The sequence below is a fragment of the Cupressus sempervirens genome, chromosome 7 (assembly GCF_028749045.1).
Source record: "Cupressus sempervirens isolate cs-2001-9-10 chromosome 7, ASM2874904v1, whole genome shotgun sequence".
NCBI classification, from domain to species: domain Eukaryota; kingdom Viridiplantae; phylum Streptophyta; class Pinopsida; order Cupressales; family Cupressaceae; genus Cupressus; species Cupressus sempervirens.
This window is the reverse complement of record NC_143124.1, coordinates 417,820,263-417,845,659: the sequence shown is the minus strand read 5'-3', so window position 1 is coordinate 417,845,659 and position 25,397 is coordinate 417,820,263.

The window sequence follows — 25,397 nt, the reverse complement described above, 5'->3', positions numbered from 1 at the left end:
TTCTTAAATAGACCCTGGAGGGTTAATGATTAGGAATAAATTCTAGAAAGTGCTAATTGGCATCCACTGACAAAATAGAAGGCTCTAGAAGTCGCATTAGAAGTCGGCACAAAATTAGAAGAATTCGAATAGGGTAACCGAACTTTCGAGAGGCATAACTTTTGAACTGTAGCTCTGATTGATGAACTGTTTACACTTTTGGAAAGCTCTCAAAGCGTTGTATAGCCCTATGGACCAGCTTTGCTCATCCCCCATTTTTTGGCCCTATTTGAGGTCATTTAATGCCCCTAATTTGACTTTGAAGCAATCTTAGGATGTCTCCAAAAATTGGAAAACTGCGATAACTTTCAAACTGTGGGGCCTTTTGACCTGATTCTTTTTTTGGAATGCTCTAAATTACAATTACATTCATCCAAAAAATTTACACCCTCTAATTCATGAAAATTATGGCTCAATTACATACTCCTATTTTTTTGACATTTATACGTATCCCAAGGTGTTCAAATACTCTAACCTAGAACACTGATAGTGGAACTATGAGAGTTGGAACCTTTATTTGACCCAAATGGGTATCCAAAAATGAAAACACATGAAATAGAAACTAAGTCTAAGTACATTTTTTTGGTTGACACAGGATTGCCCTTATACCTCTGGATGCTCCTCCATCAATTTTTATTTAATCAATGATCAATAAAAATCTTGGCTATCACTATATTTCTTTTAGAATTTGGGCCCACTAAGACACATGTCACTTCATATCTTTATTTCTTTAGTTAAATATCACACATCTTCATTTTGTGAGAAAGAAAAAATCATTGATCTATATTTAAAAATGATCAAGATCTCTTCCCACGACTATATGAATGTGTGGCCTACATGGACATGTGTCGAATGCTCAGATTCTTACTTTGGGTAATCATTGAACAACTTAAAAGTGAAAGAATGTGATGCCTGTTGATCATTTGATGATTTGAAAGCTGAGTGAAAATAACATCTTTCTTTATACTCTATACTCATAGAAAATCAAAGCATGCCACTTGGAATCTCATACTAACAACATCCTTTGGCAACTCATCATCTCCATGTGTCATCATGTTGCAACCTTACTCTAGTCAAAATTTGATCACTTCTATTTTGTGAATATGCAATAGCCATCGATAAAACTAGATTTGATGGCTTCAAAAAGTCAAAATCCTTTATTACAATCAATGATTATGACCAACCAAAATATTCCATTTGGACAACTATGTTGACTCATTCCATTTTTTGCCCACAACTTAGGCTAGTCCCATAATTTACACATGGTAGCATGTTTCTTTGTCATTTTGGATAAAGCTTGAGTACTTTCAAAATGCAAGAAAGCGATAAGTGTTGATCTTCATCTAATTAACAACTAAAAAGACACATGGGTATATGAGCAATGTTAGTATGCTAATAGAAACCAAATTTAAATAAAGCTTCTACAAACTAAACAAAATTCATAAACTGCAAGATAGACTAAAATGAACTCTCAATTGAGAATATGAGCCATTAATGGACTCTCTCAATAAGAAGCTCTCTTGTTGAGTAGCTTTATCTAAATGGATAGGATGTATGCTCAATATGCTTCCAAAGGCTTCAATGGATGATTGTGGATTTTTAGTGTGGATAGATGGCTTTAGTATGGATTTGGCTCTCAAAATAGCATTATAACTTTACTTCATGGATTGTGTTATTTTGCAAAGGGGAAGGATCTAATTTATAGGCAAGAGGCTTGAGGGATTGAGGGCTAAGATGCAAGGATGGGAAAAAGCTCATGGAGGGCTTAGATTGCATGAGAGGAGAGCACATGGATTGTGCTTCCTTACAACCAATCAAGGAGTGACACATGTCACATGGTGAGAGGATGGAGGAAAGGGGAAGGATGAGTCAACAAAGGAGGCTCAAGGGATAAAATCTTCATAAAGACCCTTCATAAGTGCTTTGTAAGAACATTTATGACTTTGTGGGCTTTATAAAGTTTTGTGGTTGAAGATATTTGTGAGAGATACCATGCAATTCGAATTTGAGGGTTTAGGGAGGTTTTAAGCTTGCTTAGGGTTGTAAAAATGATTAGAGGAAGGGTTAGAGATGGCTTAGGACTAGGCAAGTGGATGGCAAGTGGATTGCAATTAATGAGGGTGGGTGAAGGAGGAGATATTTGTTAACTTTGCCTTGAGTTAGCAAGTCTTAACCCATGTTTAGGGAATGTGACAAGGTTAGGAGGGGATTAGGATTAGGGTTAAAGACATCTTCTAGAAGAGTCTAGGCTTTGGATGAGGATGAAGACTTTCTAGAGGAGTCTAGAACTTCCTAGGATAAGATTTTATGAAATAAATAAAGTTTTATTTATTTCAAGGGTTTGGGTTGAGGAGATATTTATTAAAATATTTTTAATAAACATGAGGATTAATATTTAATCTTGATTAAATATTTTGAGTTGGGATTAGGGGTAGGAAATGATGAGATTAGCCTTTAATCGAAATTAAAGAAGGATTAGAAGATTTTGGAAGAGGTTATTGGTCTTAAGGAAATTGGCCAACTTTTGGGAAAAAAAAAAATTAATTATTTATTTTGGGATTTTTGGTCAATTTATTAATTAAATAATTAATAAATAAGGAAATAATGTTTAAATAAGATTTAAACATTTTTGGGAGGGATTCCTTAATTAAATATTTTTAATTAAGATAAAGGGATTTAATGGCATAAAAATAAATAAATTAATTAAATAATTAATTAATTAATAAATGATGATGTCATCAGGACTTTTTCAGAAAATAAAAATACTTTATTTTCTAAAGGATTTTTGGTCAATGGTAGGCCAATAGTAGCCTGCTCTAAGGATTTTTTGTGCTAGGACAATACCACTCGTGTGGGCACCGCAATGTTCAAAATGTACTTCTTTTAATGCCATCGCGACCTCATTTTCATCTAAACATCGAGAGAGAGTATCGTGATAACCCCGACGATATAGGGTATTGGCTATGATAACATAGCGGGATGATTTTCGAATGAGGTTCTGGCGTTGGGTACGTGTGAGGTGAGGGGATATGATACCATCATTAAGGTAAGCATGAATTTTATGGTACCAAGGGGATTGGGGATCATCCAAGATACAAACACGGTTTGAATCCTCATTCGCATAGGCAGGTGTGAGGAGCTGCTCAACTAAAAACTCATACTGCGTAGCTTCTTGGGGAATTTCCAAGAGCGAGCTGATAGTGGCCATGGCATTTGCTGCCTTGTTCTGCATTCAAGGCACTTGTGTAAACTGAAGCTTTGTAAAATGCTGGGTCAGCTAATCAACTAGCTCTTTGTAGGGTAATAGCTTTTCATCTTTGGTTTGATATTCATTTAAGACTTGTTTGATGATGAGTTGGGAATCACCAAAGACTTGTAACTCAGTGATATTCCATTCTATAGCTATCTTTAATCCTGCTACAAGAGCTTCATATTCTGCTATATTGTTGGTGCTAGGGAATTGTAGCTTGAAGGCTTTTGGAATGTAATCTCCTTGAGGTGTAACTAATAATATTCCTGCCCCTGATCCATGAGAGGTGTATGAGCCATCAAAATAAAGCTTCCATGGGGGCTATTCTTCAATTAGGCAGATATGCTCATCTGGAAATTCTGTGAGCAAAGGATATGCATCTACTAGATGTGCATCAGCTAGGTGATCTGCTATAGCTTGCCCTTTGATTTCCTTTCTGTCCACATACTGGATGTCAAACTCACTTAGTAGCATAACCCATTTGGCCAAATGGCCTGTAAGTGCTGTTCTGGAGAGCATATACTTGAGAGGGTCAATCTTGGAGACTAGTTGGATGGTATGACTTAGCATGTAGTGGCAAAGCTTTTGAGTTGAGAAAACAACTGCCAAACAAGCTTTTTCCATAGGAGTGTAATTGAGTTCATAACCAACTAGGGTTCTACTGATATAGTAGATGGCTCTCTCTCTGCTATAATCATCATGTTGTCCTAGAAGTGCCCCTAGAGTAGTAGGTGTTTCTGATATACACAAGATCAAGGGACGACCAAGAACTGGTGGAACCAAGATAGGGGGATTGGTGAGGTACTGCTTGAGCTGATCAAAGCTGCGCTAACATAAAAGATCCCACTTGAAGTTCTCATTCTTCTTTAGCAAGTGTGAAAACAGTGTACACTTATCTGCAAGTTGGGAGATGAAGTGCCGGACAGATTGAAGTTTTCCCTAAAGAGAGCGAAGCTGTCGCAGTGTCTGGGGAGGAGGCATGTTTAAGATAGCCTTGACCTTTTTGGGGTCGATCTCTATACCTCATTTAGAAACTATGAAGCCTAGAAGCTTGCCAGATGTGACCCCAAAGACATGCTTCTTGGGATTTAGCATGAGATGATATTGGGCCAACCTATCAAAGACTTTCTCCAGGTCAGCAAGATGATCCATGAAGGTGTGAGATTTGACTAGGATATCATCCACATAATCCTCCAAAATGCTATGGATAAGATCATGGAAAATGGCTGTCATAGCTCTTTGATAGGTAGCCCCAGCATTCTTTAGGCCAAAAGGCATCATGGTGTAGCAAAAGGTTCCCCAAGGGGTAGTGAATGCTATCTTATGCTGGTCCTCTTCTACAATCTTGATCTGATTATACCCAGAAAATCCATCCATAAGGGACAGAATTTCATGTCCAGCTGTAAGATCTACAATCATATCTATGTTGGGCAAGGGAAAATCATCCTTTGGACAAGCTTTGTTAAGATCTCTAAAATCAGTGCAGATTCTGATGTCACCGGAAGGCTTAGTGACAGGGACCATGTTGGAGATCCATTCTGAGTAGTCAATAGGTCGGATAACCTTAGTAGCTAACATTCTTTCTAGTTCAGCTTTGACTAGTAATGCCACCTTGGGGTGCATTTTTCTAAGCTTTTGTCTGACGGGCTTGATCTTTGGATCGACTACAAGATGATGAACTACAAGCTTTGGATCAAGTCCTGGCATGTCTTGATATGACCATGCAAATCGGCCAATGTTCTCTCGTAAAACCTCAAAGAGGAGGTCAGCTTGGTCTTGTGATAGGGATGCAGCAATGTGAACAATTCTAGGGATCTCTGAAGAACCAATGTTGACTTCTCTAGTATCCTCTATTAGAATAGAAGACACCTCTGGTTGATTATCTTGAGGAGGCAATACTAAATCCTCATGTTCTTCTTGTGGCTCTGGATTTTCTTGCTGAGGGGTTCTCTTCGTTGCCTTAGCTAGTCCCAGATTTACCTTAGTTCCAGTTTTGGGTGTATCGAAACTAGGTTGGGGATTTTCTCCAAAATACCCCTTGGGATCTAGCTTGTAGATGTAGGCAGAATCTGGCTTTGTCTTCTTATGAGGAGTTTCAGCTCCCATGAATCTTAGAAGTGCTTCCTCTGATGCGAACTCATCAATATGTATGACACTTGGTTGGTCCCAATCTATGAGTTGTGGATGAGCAAGTGGTAGGTCAATGAGATGGATGGATAGTTCTCGGAGAATAGAGTCTCCTAGGAAGATTTGGTCTGGGATATCATCGTAGGCTCTCTTTTCAACTTCCTCAGGAATGTCTTCAATTTTGACAAGGTCGCGATGGATGTTTGAAAAAGCGTGACCGTTCTCGTTGGTGCCCCCAGTTGTGGGTATGCCAAAGCCAAGACCTAACTTTATTTCCCAATTATGTGCTTCGATGGGACATTGCATGCCCCTTTCTTTTGGTCCTAGTCCACCTCCTTTATAGTTCCATTTTTTAGTGATGAGCTTATGTTGTTGGGGATACTTCTAGCTAAAGTGATCAAGGCGTGCTTGATTTCTTGGAGGTGCATCCTTATGTAGCCAATTGTTGATATCTGGAGTGAGCTCCTCATGAAGAGGGGTTTTTGAGGACACAAAGGTGGTTGGGCCAAACTGTTTGTATCGAGGAGGTGGAATCTCCTTAGCTTTGTGATATGTTGGCCATCCATGGGTATGTGGATCAAGTGGGATTGCTCTGACAGCAAATGCATCTGATAGACTATATTCTCCACAACCTTTGTTATTGATCTTTACAGTAGATAGGGTGGAGGCAAGGATGGTTTCTGCATCATTACAAGTGTGGGATGAGCTGGCGATGGCTGTACTGATGTCTATTCCAGGGCAATGGTTTGTATATGAAGCTTCAACTGCATTGCAGTAAGCAAAGGGTTCTGGATCGGCATGGATGGTTACCTCAGTGCCCTGATGCGGAAATTTGATGCACTGATGGTAGGTGGATGGAACGACCTTCATAGCATGAATCCATGGGCAACTAAGGAGGATGTTAAATGGTAGGTTTAGATCAACAACATGGCAAACTGTCTCTTGAATAACTGGCCCAACCTTGATTGGTAGCAAAATAGTCCCTTCTGTGGTCCTTTCCAAGTTGTCATAAGCTTTGATGGTGATAACCTCATTGATCATATCTGCCTCAGTATACCCAGCTTGTTTTATGAATTTTAGGGTGCAAATGTTCAAGGCTGATCCATTATATATCATTACTCTTTTCATGGCAAAATTGGATACCATGATGGCTATGCGAAGTGGAAGGGTGTGATCTGGCTCAACCGCAGGTATGTCGGTGGGTTTGAAAGATAGGGCACATGAGGATGAAAGGTGTCCAACAAGATTACGAAAATCAGTAGCATTGATATCAGAAGGGACATGGGATTCTATGAGAGCACTGTCAAGGATGTCTTTGTACATAGGACTAGTGCGGAGAAGGTCTAAAATGGATATTTGGGCTGGCATGTTCCCAAGGTATTCCAAGATATTGTACCGACTTTTTGATGGAGCTGATGGTGTTGATGAAACTGGTGGGCCTGCGATGTTAAATTGCACTCTTTGAGTGGTGACTGCACACTCATTGTCTGGTCCTCGGGTATTGATAACATTGACAAAAGGCTCTTTCTCAGATATACAACCTATAAGGCTACCATAGTCTATATAGGATGAAGTGTGGTCATTGTTCTTCCCATGCTGTTGGTTTGGCTGGCGGTTGTTGGTGTTGTTTTGGATAGGTGCTTTTCCAGGATTTTGGTTTTTGTGTGGAGGAAAAGCATTTTGATAAATCTGTAAGCCTGCATTGGGAGAGGTTTGGGCACCAATAGTGATTTCCTTCTGATCAATGAGGTCTTGCACATAGTCTTTCAGTTTCATGCATCTGAGGGTGGTGTGACCGTTTACCCTATGGAACTTGCAATACTCATTGTCCTTGTACCATGCAGCTTTGGATTGGCTTGGATCAATTTGTTGGGTAGGAGGAAATTTGATGAGGTTTTCCTTAGCCAATTTCTCAAAAATAACATCCAATGGCTCACCAAGGGGTGTATAGTTTCTAGGTGCAGGTTGGAATCTGGGCTTTTGCCCTACAACTACATTGATGGCATTAGCTTGATTGTTAGACCCTTGAAAGTTGGGTCTTGTATTGTGGTTTTGATAGCTTTGGTTATTTCATTGTTGGTAATTGGTAGCTTGTTGGTTGTTTGTTTGATATGGTGGGTTAGACTGGTTTTGAGAAGGACCAACGATATTCACATATCTGGTGTCAGTAACCCCATCTGTTGCAACATGCTTGTTTTTGTTCCAATACCTAGACTTGTCATTGGAATGTGATTGATTTTGGTTGGCCTCTTTGTAAATCTTTACCACACCATCTTTGATGAGTCCTTGCTCAAGGATCATTCCTTTCTCTTTGATATCCTTATAGGTCTGCAAACAATTCATGGTCATGTGGTGAGCCAAGCTGGGATGTGCATTATCAATAAACATTTTCACCACATGGTGTTCTGGCAAGGTGCAGGATATGCGGGTGGTAAGGGTTTGCCATCTTTGTAGGTATTCGGCAAGGCTTTCTCCACCTTTTTGCTTGATGTGGACAAGATCAACTATTGATAGCTCTATTTCAACAAGATGGGCATATTGGGCTACAAATGCCTCAGATAATTCAGCAAAGTTTTTAATTGTGCCATAGGGGATTCTATAAAACCATTCAAGAGCTGGTCCAGCCAAGCTTTTGGGAAAAAGGCGCAAGAGGAAGACATCATTGTATACCACGTCCTAGAAATGCATGTAAAATTCTTTGATATGTGTGACAGGGTCTCCTTTTCCTCTGAATTTGTCAAATTTAGGTACCTCAAAGTATTTGGGAAATGGTGTCGTGGTAATGGCTCTGTCAAATGGGTAAGGACACACATTCTGTAACTTGAATATCTTTGGATCATTCCCTTCTTGGATGGCTTTCAGAGCTGTCTTCATTTGCTCCCACTTTGAATTGATAGGTGATGGTTGGGGTGCCCCCAATGTAGGAGTGCCTTGAGGTAGGTATGTGCTGGATGGGGCCACTAAATATGGATGGCTATGAGGGATTTGCTGATAGGGATTGTACATTGTTTGGGCAGCTGCATGGTGGATGATGGGTTGTTGAGGGGGAGGTGGCGCATATTGCTACATGTGCTGTGAGGCTTGCTGTTGATATGGGATTTGAGGTTGGGATTGAGGAACATAAGCTGGCTGTGAGATAAATGGATTGCTTTGTGGAGGTAAGGTATAAGATGGTTGTGAGGCTTGGGGAAAGGATTGGAGGGCTTGTGGGGTTTGACCAATATATGTGGGTTGTGCCCCCATTTGGGATGGTATCTACAAATAATTGGTGGTTGGCTGGGGTAGTGGATTACCTCCTAGAAGTGGCATTGAAAAGTAGTTGGTAATTGGAGGTAATGGATTAGTTGGTGGTGGAGGTGGTGGGAATTGAAAGCTTGGGAATGGAACTGATGGGGTTTGATAGCTTTGTGGCTGGATTTGGAAGCTTGGTAGAGTGGTGGCGGGAGCTGGGGTCACTTGGGAGCTTGGTAGAAGATTGGCAGTAGCTTGTGGGATTTGATAGCTTTGTGGAGTGAAGGTAGTAGCTTGTGGATTTGTGGCTGGTGGTATTGAGCTCCCAAGACCTAATGGAAATGATGGGATTGTGCTTTGGGTTGTGGTGAACAAGCTAGGGGCAATGAAAGGTTGATTACTTGGCCCCATGGGTGGCATCCCTGTTGTATATTGCTGAGGTTGGCCAAATATGCTAGCACTGATTTGGGAGATGGGTGGATTTGGAAGGCTGGGTTGGGGAGCAGTAGCAATAGTGAAGGGGGTGAACGGTGAGAAGTTTTGGGTAAAGGGGGTTTGGAGCGGAGAGGTATGAACCAAGGATGGAGTGGTGGTGGCTGGGTTGGCTTGCGGCATGGAGATTTCAACTTGGGTGGATGATGGTATGTTTGGGTCTGTTGGGTCATATGGATTGGCTGGAGGCTCTTCTTTTGGAATATATTGAGGATAATTTGGATCATAAGAGCCTATGGGTGGTGGCAGCTGCCCAAACAACGGGTGAGATGGATCTGATAATGGAGGGGGTCTTCCAAAGTCAAAGGTTCCTACATTGTCCCTTCAAAAATTAGCCATGATTGTCTCTTTATTTTTGTCTATAATGGCGTTTACCAATACTGCATTTCTTGGTTGGTTCATGAAAGCTTCAATGTCAGTAGGTGATGGCATAGCTGGCTCTGGGCTAAAGGATGGCTGAGTGCTCAAGGGGGGTGAGGCTGTTCAATCCAAATGATAGGGCTCCATTTTTTCTTTCTTCTTGGCTAAGCGAGTGACGGGTGGCATGAAAAATGCTCCTAGGGATGAGATGCAATAATGCTGATGGATGCAAAAGGGGGAAGGCTTTTCTATGCAAATGATTTCCTAGGTTGAGGCAAAGCTATATGACAAAACCTAAGGAGGATTGGGTTGGGGATTCTAACTTCAAAGATATGTTGTCAAAGCACAAAAGGTCTGCTTTCCTATGTGCAAGCTTGGTGGTGATTGTGTCAACTTAAGGATAGACTGATGATCCTTTAGGAAGAACACGAGATTGACCACTTGTGGATCCCAACCTTTAGTTCAAGGTGATGAGGGATAACAAGTGACAAAGCTAGATTACCCTAGACAAAGCTCTGTCAAAGGGATAACCTTGGTGAGATTGGTGGATTTGGAAGATTTTAGGAATGGCAAACTTTTAGCAAGGTGACAATAAATTTGAAAGCTTAGATGTGCAGATTTTTGATTGTTGGCTAGATGGTTTGATTCTAAATGAGATGGATGAGCTAATAATGCTTAAGGGGATAACCTAAGATGGTTAGCTTTTCTACAAAGATGACTCTAAAGTGAAGCTTATCCAAGAAGATGTGGAGAAACAAGGGTGTCTAATCATAGAAATCATGCCTAGTTGGTAAGGCATAAGCAGGATTAACTCCTGGATGTTGGCTAAATTTGATGGTGTGCTCTAACCAGGCCTCTTGAAGTGCTTCGTCGGTAGCTTTTTCCTTTGCTTTATGGAGTTTGGCAATTCGTGGGCTTGGTGTTATTTTTTTTCTCTTGGCTGAAAGTTCTTGGTATGCTAGAGATGGCTTGAGTTTGACCTTGTGAAACTTCTATTTGGGTTTGGGTTGTTCCGACATAAATTCCTGAATTTGCTTGGCTTTGGGAAAAATCTCAGTTGCTTTGCTTCAATTTGTTCAACTTCCAAAATAGGGAGTGACTACACTAAGTGTGCCCTAAGCTAGGATTGACCAAGTTTGGAAAACATTCATTCAATAAATAAAAACAAGCAATAGATAGGAACACCCAGATAGAAGTTTGTGGTTCTCAGAATGTGATACTTGCGCATGGAGTGTGTATGTTCTACAAATGTTTCGATCAGTCACTCCAAACACATTAACATCCGAGATGGTTTTCTGCAAGGCTGACAGTTGGTTTAGCTAGGGAGTCCTCGATATACACAAGGTACGTAAGGCCCAAATCTGTAGATGAGACCAAAAGGATGTCACACAACCGAGAGGAGCGGTAACCCACTTCTCCTCTTTCACTTCTCAAGGGTATAAAGTTCCTTGAGGCTTAGCCCGAATGACAAAATCTTGATCCCAAGAGAGGTGTCTTTCGATTCACCTCCCGATTCTTATACTCTGCCAGAACGCTGGAGTTGAGGTCGTCCAAGGGGTGATGAAATCCCCAAGCAGGCCTCCTAAAAAGAAACAAGGTTTTGGATCCTAATCTTATGCACTCAAGATGGCCTCAAAAGATGACAAGGGGAGAGAAGACTTGGATGACCTTGGGCTAAAAAACACGCTTGTTCTTTTACCAACTGACTCTTATGTGTGCTAATCTAGACTTTGCAAGCACTCATGTTTAAGAGACAATGTTCAATTCCAACTTGAAGTGCCAAAAAAAGTAAATCAATCGAAGAATGCAAACAATAAGAAGAGTTAGGGTCAACAAAAGCAAACTCGCGCGCCCGGAGGCCCTCCACGTCAAGTATCGATTAATTTTCTTTAAGACATTCAAGATTGAGTGTGAGTTTGTTTTAAGCCCAAAACAAAAGTGTGTGAGATTCGATTTCAAGCGCACGCCTGGAGGCTCTCCACGTCAGTTGTTGTTCAATTTTAGTGCCCAAACTTGAAGTGTGATCGATTTAATCTAGAGTTTTAGCCATTTAAGAATTTTGATAAAGTTAAAGAAAACGTTCAAAGACCAAGTGAGTGAGTTAGATTGTGGAACATTTAACACCTTTTTCAAGTAGACCCATCCCCATAAATGGCACTGAGATTGCAACCAATGGTTAATATTTGATGGGTGATTAGAAAAGAGGTGAGTCCAAGGAACTACTCAAATTGATTTTTGTAAACTTGTATTTTAACTTAACAAAGTTTCTTAAATGTCCAAAAATCAAACTTTACCTAGATTGCATGTGGAAAAGAGATTTGTTTTGTTCAATTTTAGAAGCTCCAAATGAAGTGTTTGATATTGCAATGGTTAATTGATCCTTGGTATTCAAGATTGGATTTGTTGTTTTAAGCATGCATTCCAAGGAAAGTTGATTTTAATCCATGACATTCAAGAGTGTGTTTTGAGCAACATTCATTCAATGGAAAATGTGTTTAACCATTCAAGTTCATTTTTTTAGCAACATGCATTCAAAGACAAATGGTTAAACATTCAAGTTCATTTTTTAGCAACATGCATTCAAAGACAAATGGTTAAACATTCAAGTTCATTTTTTAGCAACATGAAAACCTGCAAGAAACATGGTTAGTGGTTCCATATGTGCTCCAACCTGCAATGAGACAAAAAAAGGCAATTTAGTTAGTTAGCCAAAATCTTCAAAAATGAGAGCTTAACTATGGGAAATTTTTTTAAAACTTTTTTTGCTGTTTTTTCTACGCGTAAAAATGCTTAAAATGGTCTAAATCCTATGGAACAGATTTTGCGGCACAGAAAATAGGTGACAAGCAGAGATGCTGATTTGCGCAAATGCGGATTTTCACAGACGACGATTTGGATTGGCGGTGGCGGAGACGTCGATTTTTGCAGACGTCGATTTGCGTAGACGCAGATTTTTGCAGACGTCGATTTGTGCAGATGCGGATTTTTGCAAACGTCGATTTGCACGGACACGGATTTTTGCAGACAGAACAGGTTGCAAACCAAAACTGCGCCAAAAAAGTTGAAAAACGCAAATTTTTTTTTTTAGATGGTATTTCTTCTTCCTGAGTGCGTTCTTTAACCTGCAAAAACAAGCAAAACACCCTCACAACACACTCAAACAACAACAAACATTAGATGGTTAGAAAAATGACATATAGATGAAAATAGATGATTAAATGACCCATAGTGGGGTCCCACCAGGCGTGCCAAAATGTAGAACAAGAATTAGTATGCAAAGAACATTAACAAATAAAGTAAACATTCACAAACCAAAAACTAAATTCACATATATGCTTAGACAAAGGAAGAAAACAAGAAGTGCAAACCTCACAAGAAAAAACACTCCATGCTTTCTTGATTCTGTAGATGTGTCCTTTTGCTGTGGATGTATGCTTAAGATGCTCAAAATCTGCTTCAATGGAGATGGGTAATGGCAAATTGGTAGCTTTGTGAGCTCTCAATTTGGCATTATAAGGGTATGGTTGATGGCTTTGGTTCTCAAAATAGCATGGTAACTTTAGCTAAAAGATTGTTAATGAAATGGCTTGGGATGGGATTCAATTTATAGGCTAAGGGGTAGAGGGATGGAGGGCTTAGATGCAAGGATGGATGAAGGCTTAAGGAGGGCTAGGATGCACTCAAAGGAGAGCACATGGATTGTGCTTGTTTAGCACCAATGGGAAGGTGACACTTGTCACAAGGAGGATGAGTGTGAGAGGGTAGGGTAAAGGGTTGGTTAAAGGCATGATGAGTGGGGTTGAGTATGTAAGAGGGATGTAAGAAGAATGAGTGTGGAAGAGGGAAGAGTGTGGAAGATGGGTGTAAGAGTCATGAGTGGGCTTGTAAGAGTGTTTTATGTTTTGTAAGAGCACTCATGACTTAGTGGTTGGGTTTTTTGAGGGGAGACTTTGGTTTGGATTAGGAAAGTCTTAAACTTGTTTAAGGAATGTGACAACATTAGGGGGTGGATTAGGCTTGGGTTTAGGATTATATTAGGGATGTTAGAGATGTTCAAGTGGATGGCATTAATGAAGGTGGGTGAGTTAGTGGCTAAGCTTGGTTAGTATGGGTGGATGGGGTGGATTAGGATAAATGGAGGTTTAGAGATAGGTTAGGGGTTTTTGAATTTGAGGATTTCATTTATCAAATAGATTTATTTAATAAATGGGGATTTTTGGAATTAGATAGGAGAAAAGGATTTAATTGATAAATAATAGATTATTTGATTTATCAATTAGGACTATAGATGATTAATTAAATTAATCAACTAGGGATGGCAAAGGATTAATTAAATAAGATTTTAATTAATGATGCCTTTAGAGATGGCTAAATTAGATTACCAAAGCAGTGTAATCAAATTTAGGTGTCTACACTACATACCTTTTTGCCTTCCTTTTTCATGGGCTTCAGTTTGTGGTGAACTCCATCCTTTTTTAGAGAGTATGTGTTTGCATGACCATCATGTACTACATGCCTATCAAACTGCCATGGTCTACCCAATAAGAGATAGCAAACATCCATTGGAATAACATCATAGAGAAATTCATCGTGGTAACTCCCAATTTTGAATTTCACTAAACATTGTTCACTTATTAGGACCCTATGATCATCTTTCACCCAAGTAATTTGATAGGGTTGGGGGTTTTTCTCCCTCTTGAGCTTCAGCTTAGAGACCATCTCCTCTGATACCAAGTTATCAGTGCTACCACCATCAATGATCACATCACAACATTTATCCTCACACTTGCACCTAGTATGAAATAAACTCCTCCTTTGTCTAGGTTCAATCTCACCACTTAGTAGGACCCTTTCATTTACTAAAGTCTCTCCTCTTTCTTCATCCTCTGAATGTGATGATTGTGCATCCTCATCCACATGAGAAACCCTAGCTTGACCCTCAGCTCTCCTATCTGTCCTTCCTTGTCATTGAGGGCATTCAAAGGCATGATGACCTTCTTTATTACAATGGAAATAGGTACCACAGAAGCATCCTCTTCCTTTTCCATGTCCTCTACCTCTTCCTCTTTGATTGGTTCTTGCTAGTACCCACATCTTCATTTTTCTTTTGGGTTTCATTTTGACCTCCAGATGACCTAACACTACCCCTTCCTCCTTGACCACACCCTCTTTGTCTCCCTTTGAACCTCTTATTTAGCTTCTCTTCAACTCATAGGGAAAACTAGTATGTCTCTTCAATGTTGGTCATTCTTACCAGTCTTAATTCCTCCTAGATGCTAGGTCACAACCCACTGATATAACGAGAAACCTTCTCTGTATTTTCTTTTGCATGCCCTACTCTAATTAGAAGTTGGTAAAACTCCTCTATATATTCTTGAACTGATTTTCTTGCTTGCTTTAACCCATGCATCTTCTTAAACAAATCAAACTCGTAGTCAACAGGAATGAACTGCTTCTTTAGTTTGTCCACCATGCAATCCCACCTTGTGATCTTATCCTTTCCTCTTCTATTTCTCTCCAATTGAACCTCTTGCCACCAGATTTTGGCATGTCATTTTTGTTTGGCCTTTGCAAACTTAACCCTATCTGGGTGCCTTATATCCTCATACTCAAAGTACTCTTCTAGTTCATTAATCCAGTCGATCAACTCATCTAGTTTTAGATTTCCTGAAAATACACCCACATCAATTGTAGGTCTTTTCCCAAACTTAGTAATGGCCCTAAAAAGCCTTTCCTCTTCCTGAATTAGAACTTCCTCGTCAAATTCCCCTTCTAGTCCAATTTCTTCTTCTTCATTTTCATCCTCAGTTTCGTCACCTGCAACAACATTTGTTCCTCTACGAAGCTCCTCTTGCAATGCTTGTACCTACCTTTGGAGGGTTCTAACCTCCTCAAGATTAATAGCTCTGGCCCTTCCACCATGATCTCTTCATGGAGGCATCTTCTTAACTCAAACCTACAACCACACAGTCCTGGTGCAAACTACCTCACAGTTGGCGCTCTGTCTACACACTCAGGAAAAGCAGCTCTGATACCACTTGATGTGGTCACAACCCAAGCACATAATGGACACAATAGGAAAGGGAAAATTTTATTAATTGTAAAAATATGCTTGTACACTTAGTACAGAGAAGCATATTCCAAAACATACCCTATGGGCTTACAACAGCATAAGTCTGGAGATAAATTCTTCTCCCAGTACCTTCTCTCAAACTCCACTCCTAACTGCCTTTTACAATAGCAGAAATGTTCTTAAATAGACCCTGGAGGGTTAATGATTAGGAATACATTCTAGAAAGTGCTAGTTGGCATCCACTGACAAAACAGAAGGCTCTAGAAGTCACATTAGAAGTTGGCACAAAATTAGAAGAATCCGAATAGGGTAACCAAACTTTCGAGAGGCATAACTTTTGAACTATAGCTCTGATTGATGAACCGTTTACACTTTTGGAAAGCTCTCAAAGCGCTGTATAGCCCTATGGATCAGCTTTGCTCATCCCCCATTTTTTGGCCCTATTTGAGGTCATTTAATGCTCTATTTGGGGATGATGAATATAACATATTGATATGAGGGCTTAGAAATTCTTGAAAAAGTAGACCACACACTTGACAAAATTGACAAAATTTTTAGAGAGTGATGTACAAGCCAAGGAACAAAAAAATAATATAGAGAGACAAACACACACACAAGGATTTACAAAAAAGTATAGACCTAGCTACTATTCATGGATGGAAAATACCTTCAACATAAGTATTGCTTCAAGAATTGTCCATGAATTGGAAATTCAAGAGTGTCAAATGATAATTCTTTCAAAACATAAGAATCTTCACCCCTTGTAGAATCAACAAAATAGGGGCCTAACGAAATATGATCAAATTTTCCATGTTTACCCCTATCTTCAATTCTTGTATTTCACATTAGGACTAAATCTTCTAGTTCAAATTTTCTTGCCACTAATTTACTATCGTACAAATTCTTTGGCTAGAACTACAATTTTGTAAGGCCCCTTCCCTAGTGCCTTATTACAAAACCCTAAATACTATGGATATGATTAAGATTTAGAAAGAGCAAGGACATTATATGATATGTTTTTATTTTTTTTGTGAAGAGGATGTAAATTATATATATAGTTATCCTTACATCTTATGATAAAATGAGGGTAAGGAGGTTTTATAAATCATGTACATCATGAGCGATAATTTACTTATTGAACTACAAGATGTTGCTTAAGATGGATATAGTTTTTAGTTATTGCTAGGATAAATAACCTATTTAGTTGCATTGAGTTGATGAGTTAATATCATATGGAATAAAGGCTCGAAATGCCATAACCTAGAAACTAGGTCAATGGTTTCATGGTATTTTATGATCTATTAGGACAATGAATTGTTTAGGAAAGATGAATATACACCACCCTTGTAAGCAATGTAGATGGAAATTGTTATTAGAATTGGATAAGGGTCTACATGGTAGAACTTGGTATGACATAAACATAATAAGCCTATTATTGTGAAAGTAGTATTAGGTGGATATGTTGGTATTCATGAGGATAGATTTTATGGACTAGTAAAATATACTTTATTTATTCTATAATTGATTTTGAAAACTACATGACTATGTACACATCCTAATTACCTGACATAATTGATACACCTTATAATGTATTATCTCATAATGATAATAAGGTACTATTAGTAATCAAACTATATTTAATTGTATCAAAAGATGCTATTTTTGATGTTTACATTTAGGATATTTTGATCTAAGACATGTATTCAAAACTAATTTTCATGTTGGCTAATTTAACATTGTAGATTCAACATTTCATCGATATGATCAGAAATGGATGATGATGTGGTTTAGAATGTTAGTTGGATCATTTGATTTGATAGCAATACTAATATGAAAATTCTAATATTTTAATTTTTTAGATGCTTTATATGAAAATGATTAGAAAATAAAAGTTTAATAGAAAATAAAGATTGTTAGGACAATTGAGTATGATAATGCTCATTATTCAATATGAAACTTGTCATGCACCTATACACATGCATTTTATATGATCTTTATTGACCTAATAATGTTTAAGTTTAGTGTGTAGGCAATTTAACCATGGAATTTTATTAGGGAAACAAGGTCCAAATCCATGTAAACACAGTTTAGCCAAGGTGAATCTTTGGAAGATTCAAAACCCTCATCATGATGTATTTTATTTTGTAAATGTAAGCTAGCATGTATGTGAAAATTTTAATCTCAAAGATGCATTAGGGACATGTCATGGTGATGTGTAATGTTCTTTAATGTGTCACTTGGAACTTTTAGATTTTTGTGTGTTAATGACATGTCACCTAGGGTTTTGGTCATGGTAGCATTTTACCCTAAAACTAATTACCTTGTGAATGATTAAGTAAACCCACTTGACAAGGGATAGGATTGGTCATTATCAAAAGGAAATTCGAATTTAGACTTGGTTAGGGTTTTGAAGGGTCATTAGGTGGTCTCAAAGTGCCTTTGTGTGAAAATAAGCTACCCATATGATAGTATAACATGTTAGGGACCTAATTTTGACCATGTTAATGCCTAGGTAGCCTAGGGGGCCCCTTAACCCATGCATTCTTCCACCAATTCGAAAATGGATTTGTCACACGAGTTCTTCTTCATGTTTACACTAAGTCAAATATAGAAAACTTAAGGGGAGACAAGCTTGCAAGCGGAAGTGGCTTTGTGTTTTTGCCAAAATAGATAGTGAGAAAGCTATTTTAGAGAGATTGGGACAAATTAGTGGGGTGTTCACCCACTCTCTAAGTTTAGAGATAGTTAGGGTTTTGGAGGGAGGATAAGGGAGCTCTTCATCAACTATCATTGCCATTTTTCTAGGACCAAGGTAGGTGCCCAAACCATGACCATTTTAGCATTGCATAATGAATTTGAAAGCATGTAGTGTGGTTATGGAATAATGTATTATGGTTGTAACCTTTGTATTTTGTTTTTGATTATGCATAGTATTTCATGTATTTTCTTGGTTTTCTTCCTTGATCTCCTTATTTTTGTTTGAATGTTGAATTTGTTAATGGGTGTGAAGGCTTCAATCACCCTTGGGAGGGAAGAGAAGCCTTGGGTGAAGGGTTAGTTGGGCTCAACATTATAGTTGAGAAAATTTATCTCATGATGAGAAGTTGTTGTTTCTTTCATGATGTGCCTTTGATGTTTTTGGAGGTATAAGGGATTTGTGTAAGAAAGAGGAGATTTTATGATAGCCTTGAGAGGCAAAAAAAATGCAATTGCAGTTTGATATTTGTTTTATGGATATGGCATTCTCCTCTTTGAAGAGTCCACCTTCACCCAATTTATTCATGATTTCAATGGTGAATCATTGTGTTAAACCTTGGAGGGATTGTAAATGCATTGTGATATCAAGTTAGTATGCATTGTGAAATGTTTGAGTGTAACCCATTTGAGTCTTGTTTCCTCTGCTCGATGGGTGGCTTCATAGAAGTCTAGGATGGGAGGTGAGTCTCCATGGTTCTTGTGTAAATGTGTCTTTCAGGTTTTGTGTTATTCGGATCCATGAAGATATGATGGTTTCCTCATTTCATTACTAAAGAATCAAAATACATGCCATTATGTAATGCATTTGGAAGAATGAAGTCCTTCTCCATGCTGTGAGCATTTTATTTGCAAAGTTAAAACCTTTTTTGGTTGTATTGTGTGATGCACCCTTCCATGTCTTTGAACATTGTATTGATAAGGAAAAGTTTTCCATTTGTCAAAAAGAAGCTCCCTGGATGTTATGCATATCAATATGAAGAATGGTTCATGAGGAAGAAGATAAATTATAGATTTCCATTTATTTTTGTGTTGAGGGATTTATTATTATGCATTAGATGAAAAGAAATGGAAGAGACTCATGTTTGAATGTAAAGCAGACTCATTTCAAAGGATAGCCAATGTTTGATAATTTTGTATTGAATAGATATTGCTGGTATCATGATCACTTGAATCACAAAGTAATACAAGGGAATGTATTTCAATTGTAATGTTGAGGAATCACATGAAATTGTCAATCAATGTCTCTTAAGTACCATTATTCATAGAAACCAATAACTTATTTATTTCATGCTTGATCTTGTTTCAATTCATCTCATGTTTTTAAATAATTATTCAAGTGATTCCTAAATGCATCCTTAATCTAGGTATTTATATGGGAATGTGAAGGTAGGATCATATTATTACCAACCCAATATGTTAAATATTATAGTTGAATAGAAAATATGAGTCATATAGTTCTCATAGCATAAACTTGAAGAGAGAATAATCTTGTACATGCATATTTGACTCTCTGGTTTTTGTATGGGAGTGAAAAAAATAGTCCTCAACTAATACATTCAAATAAAATAATCAGACAACTTTCTCTATAGGAGCAACTATAAAATAATTCTCTAATCCCAAAAAAAGAGAAAGTCCTAAATAGACACAGACACACAGACACACAGACACACAGAAATACAGACACACACACACACACACAGACACACACACACACACACACACACACACACACACACACACACACACACACACACACACACACACACACACACGCACACACACACACACACACACACACACACACACACACACACACACACACACACACACACACACACACACACACACACACACACACACACACACACACACACACAACCTTCAAATACCCATGTAAAGGGTTGAATTCTTGAAAGGAGCACTTGATGAAACAATATTAAAAATGATAATAGTAATAACAAAGGACTTGGCCATTCAAACAAAACCCAATACATCCCATGAATATGACATGCAATAATAGATATGAATGTTGGTGGGGGGGGACCACCTTGGGGTATGAACCTATTCCCACTTAATAGGATCCATCTTCAACTTTAGAGGGGCCTAAATACTCCACCCTAGGTACCCACTTGGGTCACAAGTCCCTATGGTTAGCCAACACAAGTGAAAGGAGTGATCATGTGAATCAACACATGCTAGGCAATTTGAAAGGGTAGGATTGGAGACATAATTATTTAGGGAAGATTTAAATATGATATGTTAGTAGTTATGAAAATATTTAAGTGGATAGTATTAGGATTGTTTAATTATGGAATTGTCATGGACATTTGAGTATTAAAATTGGGATTAAAGATTATAGTTTAGACTTAACTTAATATATGATTGGTAGATAGTGGTGAATATTTAGTTAGAAATTATTTCATTTTATTTTTATCATAGCTAATAAATAGGAGTATTTTTAGACTATAAATTTAGTTAGATTTTAGTATTTTGATATTTAGTAAATGACATTTTAGTTAGTGGGTTTTAATTTATAGTAAATTTATAGATTAGTAAGCAATTTGTAGATTTTAAATTAGTAGATTAATTAGTGGACTTTAAATTTAGTTTTAGATTGCACATAATGTATGTATCCTTCAATATGGATATGAGTCTAATATGTGTATATTATGAATCTATACACACACACACAGACACACACACAGACACACACACACACACACACCCACCCACCCACCCACACGCACACACACACACACACACACACACACACACACACACACACACACACACACACACACACACACACACACACACACACACACACACACACACACACACATTTAGTTAGTGAAAGATGAATGACTTAGTTGATGTAGTGATACAATATGGATGATTGACATGAGGAAGTAATTAAATTAGAATGCATGAAACAAGTTATTAGTGATAGCTAAAGTGGTAAACTTAATTAATGACTAATAATACACAGATAGTATATAAATTATTACAATTAGATACAATGAGAAAATTTAAGTCTACCAATAAAGTATTAGATCATAAATGGGGTCAAAAACCATGCTCATATAGTAATTTTTCAAGTTTTGGATTCCATTACACAATTCATGTTAGGATATTGTCCGCTAATTAAATAAACATAATTAAATCAAGACATTTAGTAACAAAGTATGTTCAAAATCTTAACATATTATTCATGATTCCCTATTAGTATCCTTCAATTGGATGTGTACCAACTAGGCACACTATAAATGTACACTAAGGTTATCTATATATTTTGGTCTAGAACCCTTACCATGTTTTACTACTGAAATATTTGATAACTTGTAAATGTATTTTCTTATCATAAAATTTTGAGGTTAAATAGATGCAAACCTTGGCAACATGTTCTCTTATTATCTAAGACCTCGACTAGCACTAAGATATGATTAGCCTTATAGTCAGAACATGACCATAAGAGAATTGTTAATGAATAACTCCCCTATTGTTAAAGCGTCGATCCCCTATGAATATCTTCAAAAAATAAAATAAAATTGTTAGTTGTGTTCTCCCATTAAAATTTGGGCATGAAAAATTTCATATATCTAGCAGAGGCTTCTTTCCTTGTTTTATTCAAACCTACCAATTCATCCATTCTTTCTTGTATATAATCTATGATGTCATCATCATAGTTCTGGAAGTAACTGTATAGGCCTATCAAGTTATTCTAAGGCATTCTTGCTTGGATTCCATATACTAAGTCAATATGTGATACACCTATTGCCTTCTTAACAGTTAATCTATCAACCCAGATTGTTAAATGCAACTTAGAATTCCATGCCTTTTTATTTTCATCCAAGGTCCTCTTAATTAATTTCAACAATTTTTTTTTTTGTTGATTCAACTTGTCAATTTTCTTGTGGATGATAAGAAGATAATGTTGACCTAGTTATACCATGCTTGTCACAAAACTTGATAAATTTGTCTGACTTGAATACATGGCATTATCAATAAAAAATTTCTTAGGACACTTAATTTGGTTATTATGTTATTCAATAAAAAATTATTCACCACTTTACTGGCAGCCTTTTTGGTGGGAATAACCTCCACCCACTTTGTGAAGTATTCTGTTGCCACTAATATCCATGAATAACCAATACTAGACTTGGTTGAAATTTCACCTATGAAATCCATTCCCCACTGCTGAAATGGAGCTTGGACTTTCACTGATTTCAAGGGAGTATTCCTAGAGAATTTTAGCTTCACAAAAAATCTATGGAAAGAATCACATTTTCTAACCAAAGTCTATGCATCTTTGAATAAACTAGGCCACCAAAAATCAACTCTCATTACCTTGTGGGCAATAGTTTTTTCCATGTAGTGACCTCCACATACTCCTAAATGCATATAATTTTGTACCTTTTTTGATTCATTTTAATTAGTGCATTTCAAGAGCACTCCTTCAAAATTCCTCCACCATAGAATTCCATTAATAATAATGTATCAAATTGAATATACTTTGACATATCTCTTTTCATTATTAGTTAGGTGAGAATGGGCTTCCATGTGTTGTAAGTAATGTATCACATTTTTGTACCAATCATAGTGATCCATATCACATATGATTGACTTGAGACCTTTATATATGACATTTATCTAATTAGCATCCAAATTTGATTGAGCCATTAAATTTTCTAACTCTTTCCCTCTTAGCCATTTTGTGATTTGGATCTCAATGTTAAACTCTTGGATTCTATTTATCCATCTACACCTTCTACTAGATACCTCTTGCTGAGAAAATATATCTTTAACTACTACACTTGGTACAAATGCAATGATACTAACACCAACTAAATAACATCTAAAATATTTGTTAAATTTGACAAGAGCATAAGCCTACTTTTCATTTATCTCATATTTCAATCCAGAAGGTTAGAGTGATTTTTTGAAAAATACAATGGGTTGCTCATAGCCATCCTCATTTTTCTAAAGGAAAACAACTGCAACAATATGGAAAGAGGAAAAATAAAATATATGCATGGGTTTTTCGTAATCTGGTGTCTTGAGGATGTTGGAAATATTCAAGATATGACAAGTTAATGAGAGGGGAGGGGTGAATCAGTAACCTAAAAAAATTTCCTTTATATTTACCACACATACATCTATGCTACTACATTCGTTAGTTCTGAAACATAAAACATTAATTGCATAAGAGAACACAATATTTTGGTGACCCAAAAACCTTCCAAATAGAAAGTAAAATTGGGGTGGGGATGATAACCACAAAACTTCAATACTACAGCATAAAGTTGGCTTGTTAAGGCTTACATTGACCACTTCTAGTAATTTTCCCTATTAGGAGCACAAAGGACTGCTTGGTCCACCTTGTTAGAGGATTTGTAAATATACAATGAAGTATGCACTTGGTTAGGAGATTTATAAAAAGACTATTAATTCTACCTTGTTAGAGGATTTAGAGGATTGATTCACCAGTTAAGATGAAATAGTGGATCTACTTACAATAGATTGCTGATAAGATCCTTTATGCATTGATCACCTTATGTGATGAATATAACATTTCTGCCTCTATATTGACCTTGCTGCATTCCTTGAACTGCTGTTGAAAATCTATCACAAATACTCTTCAAAATTACTTCACATTAATTCATTGTTCCTTGATGTTTGATATCTTACAACACTTTTTACATATATACCTTTCAAATTTACAAAATTGCAAGGTCGGCCAAAATACAAGTGAAAAAATATATTACAAAGTTGGCCCAATAGTAAATAACTTGGGGTTCATTGAACTGACTCGGTGACCTTCTGATACACGATGTTCACTGCATTACTCGGCATCATCATGCACTCAATAGAAGTGAAGGCTTGGTCCATACTAATCACTCGATGCAATTTTTGAACTTGGTAGCCATTGGTGACTTGGTAGATGTAGTGTCACTCGGTAGATACTGCACACTGAGTTTATCATGCTTTACTCGGAAAACACTATTTCTTCCAACACTCAGTTTGCTTTGAATTTTCATGACACAAACTTACTGCTTAGTAAACATTGTGAAGCATGATAGATACTGAGAAACTCGGTAGACATTGCTAGTCTTCACATTTTTTGTATTTACCTGGTAGCTTCAGGAATGCTCGGTGTAAACTATATAATTACTAAGCTTACAAGGTAACCACTAGATGCTCGATAAGCATTCAAAATTGAGTAAGTGTTGTCACTAATGACAAATATAATATAATGCCAACAATCTCCCCTTTTGGCATTAGTGACAAAAACACTTATGAAGCAAAACTGTTGACTAACATTCTAATTTTGATTTACCAAAATTGATCTTTGCAAATCTGTTACCTATACATATCTTACATGTCTCCCCAATACATATGGAAAACATAGCTTTTATCTATACATATGTCAATTTATTTTATTTCTACACAAGTCTATTTTACTCCCCTTGCTCTCCTGTTCATCTCATACTCCCCCTTTTTGACAATAATGCCAAAGAATATATGCAATAAATTCAAATAGAGACACTAAAATGAGAGAGAAATTCAGAGTGTACCTTGAGAATAAGAGACAATGTCTTATCCCAATTATCTTGCAAAATTTTGCAAGTGGAGAGAACCACTTGAACTTTTGCAGAAAGTTCAATCATATGATCTACTATAGAAAAATTGTTATCGTGAATCAATGTTTTGGAATAGGCAATATGTCTCTGCATTTGGTCCATGACTAGAAGGATCATATTCTGGATATCAATCAGTGTAGATCTAATCCTAGCTTCTTCTCTAAGTAACTCTACCCTTTTCTGACAAAAATTTCACCTTCATGTGATGTGAAAAGCTTGAACTATGGTCAAGCTGTAACTTTTTAGCACTAGCCTTCATTTCCACATCTATCTTATTAAATTTTTCTTTAATATCCTTGGTGTACTCAGTAACATCATAGAGCTTGCCAAAAAGTAATGTTACATTTGTAAAAGATTGCTTAAGGTTTCTCAAAATTATGGTTAATTCTACCTGCTTTATTGCAATGTGCTGAGCAATGTGCTCAAG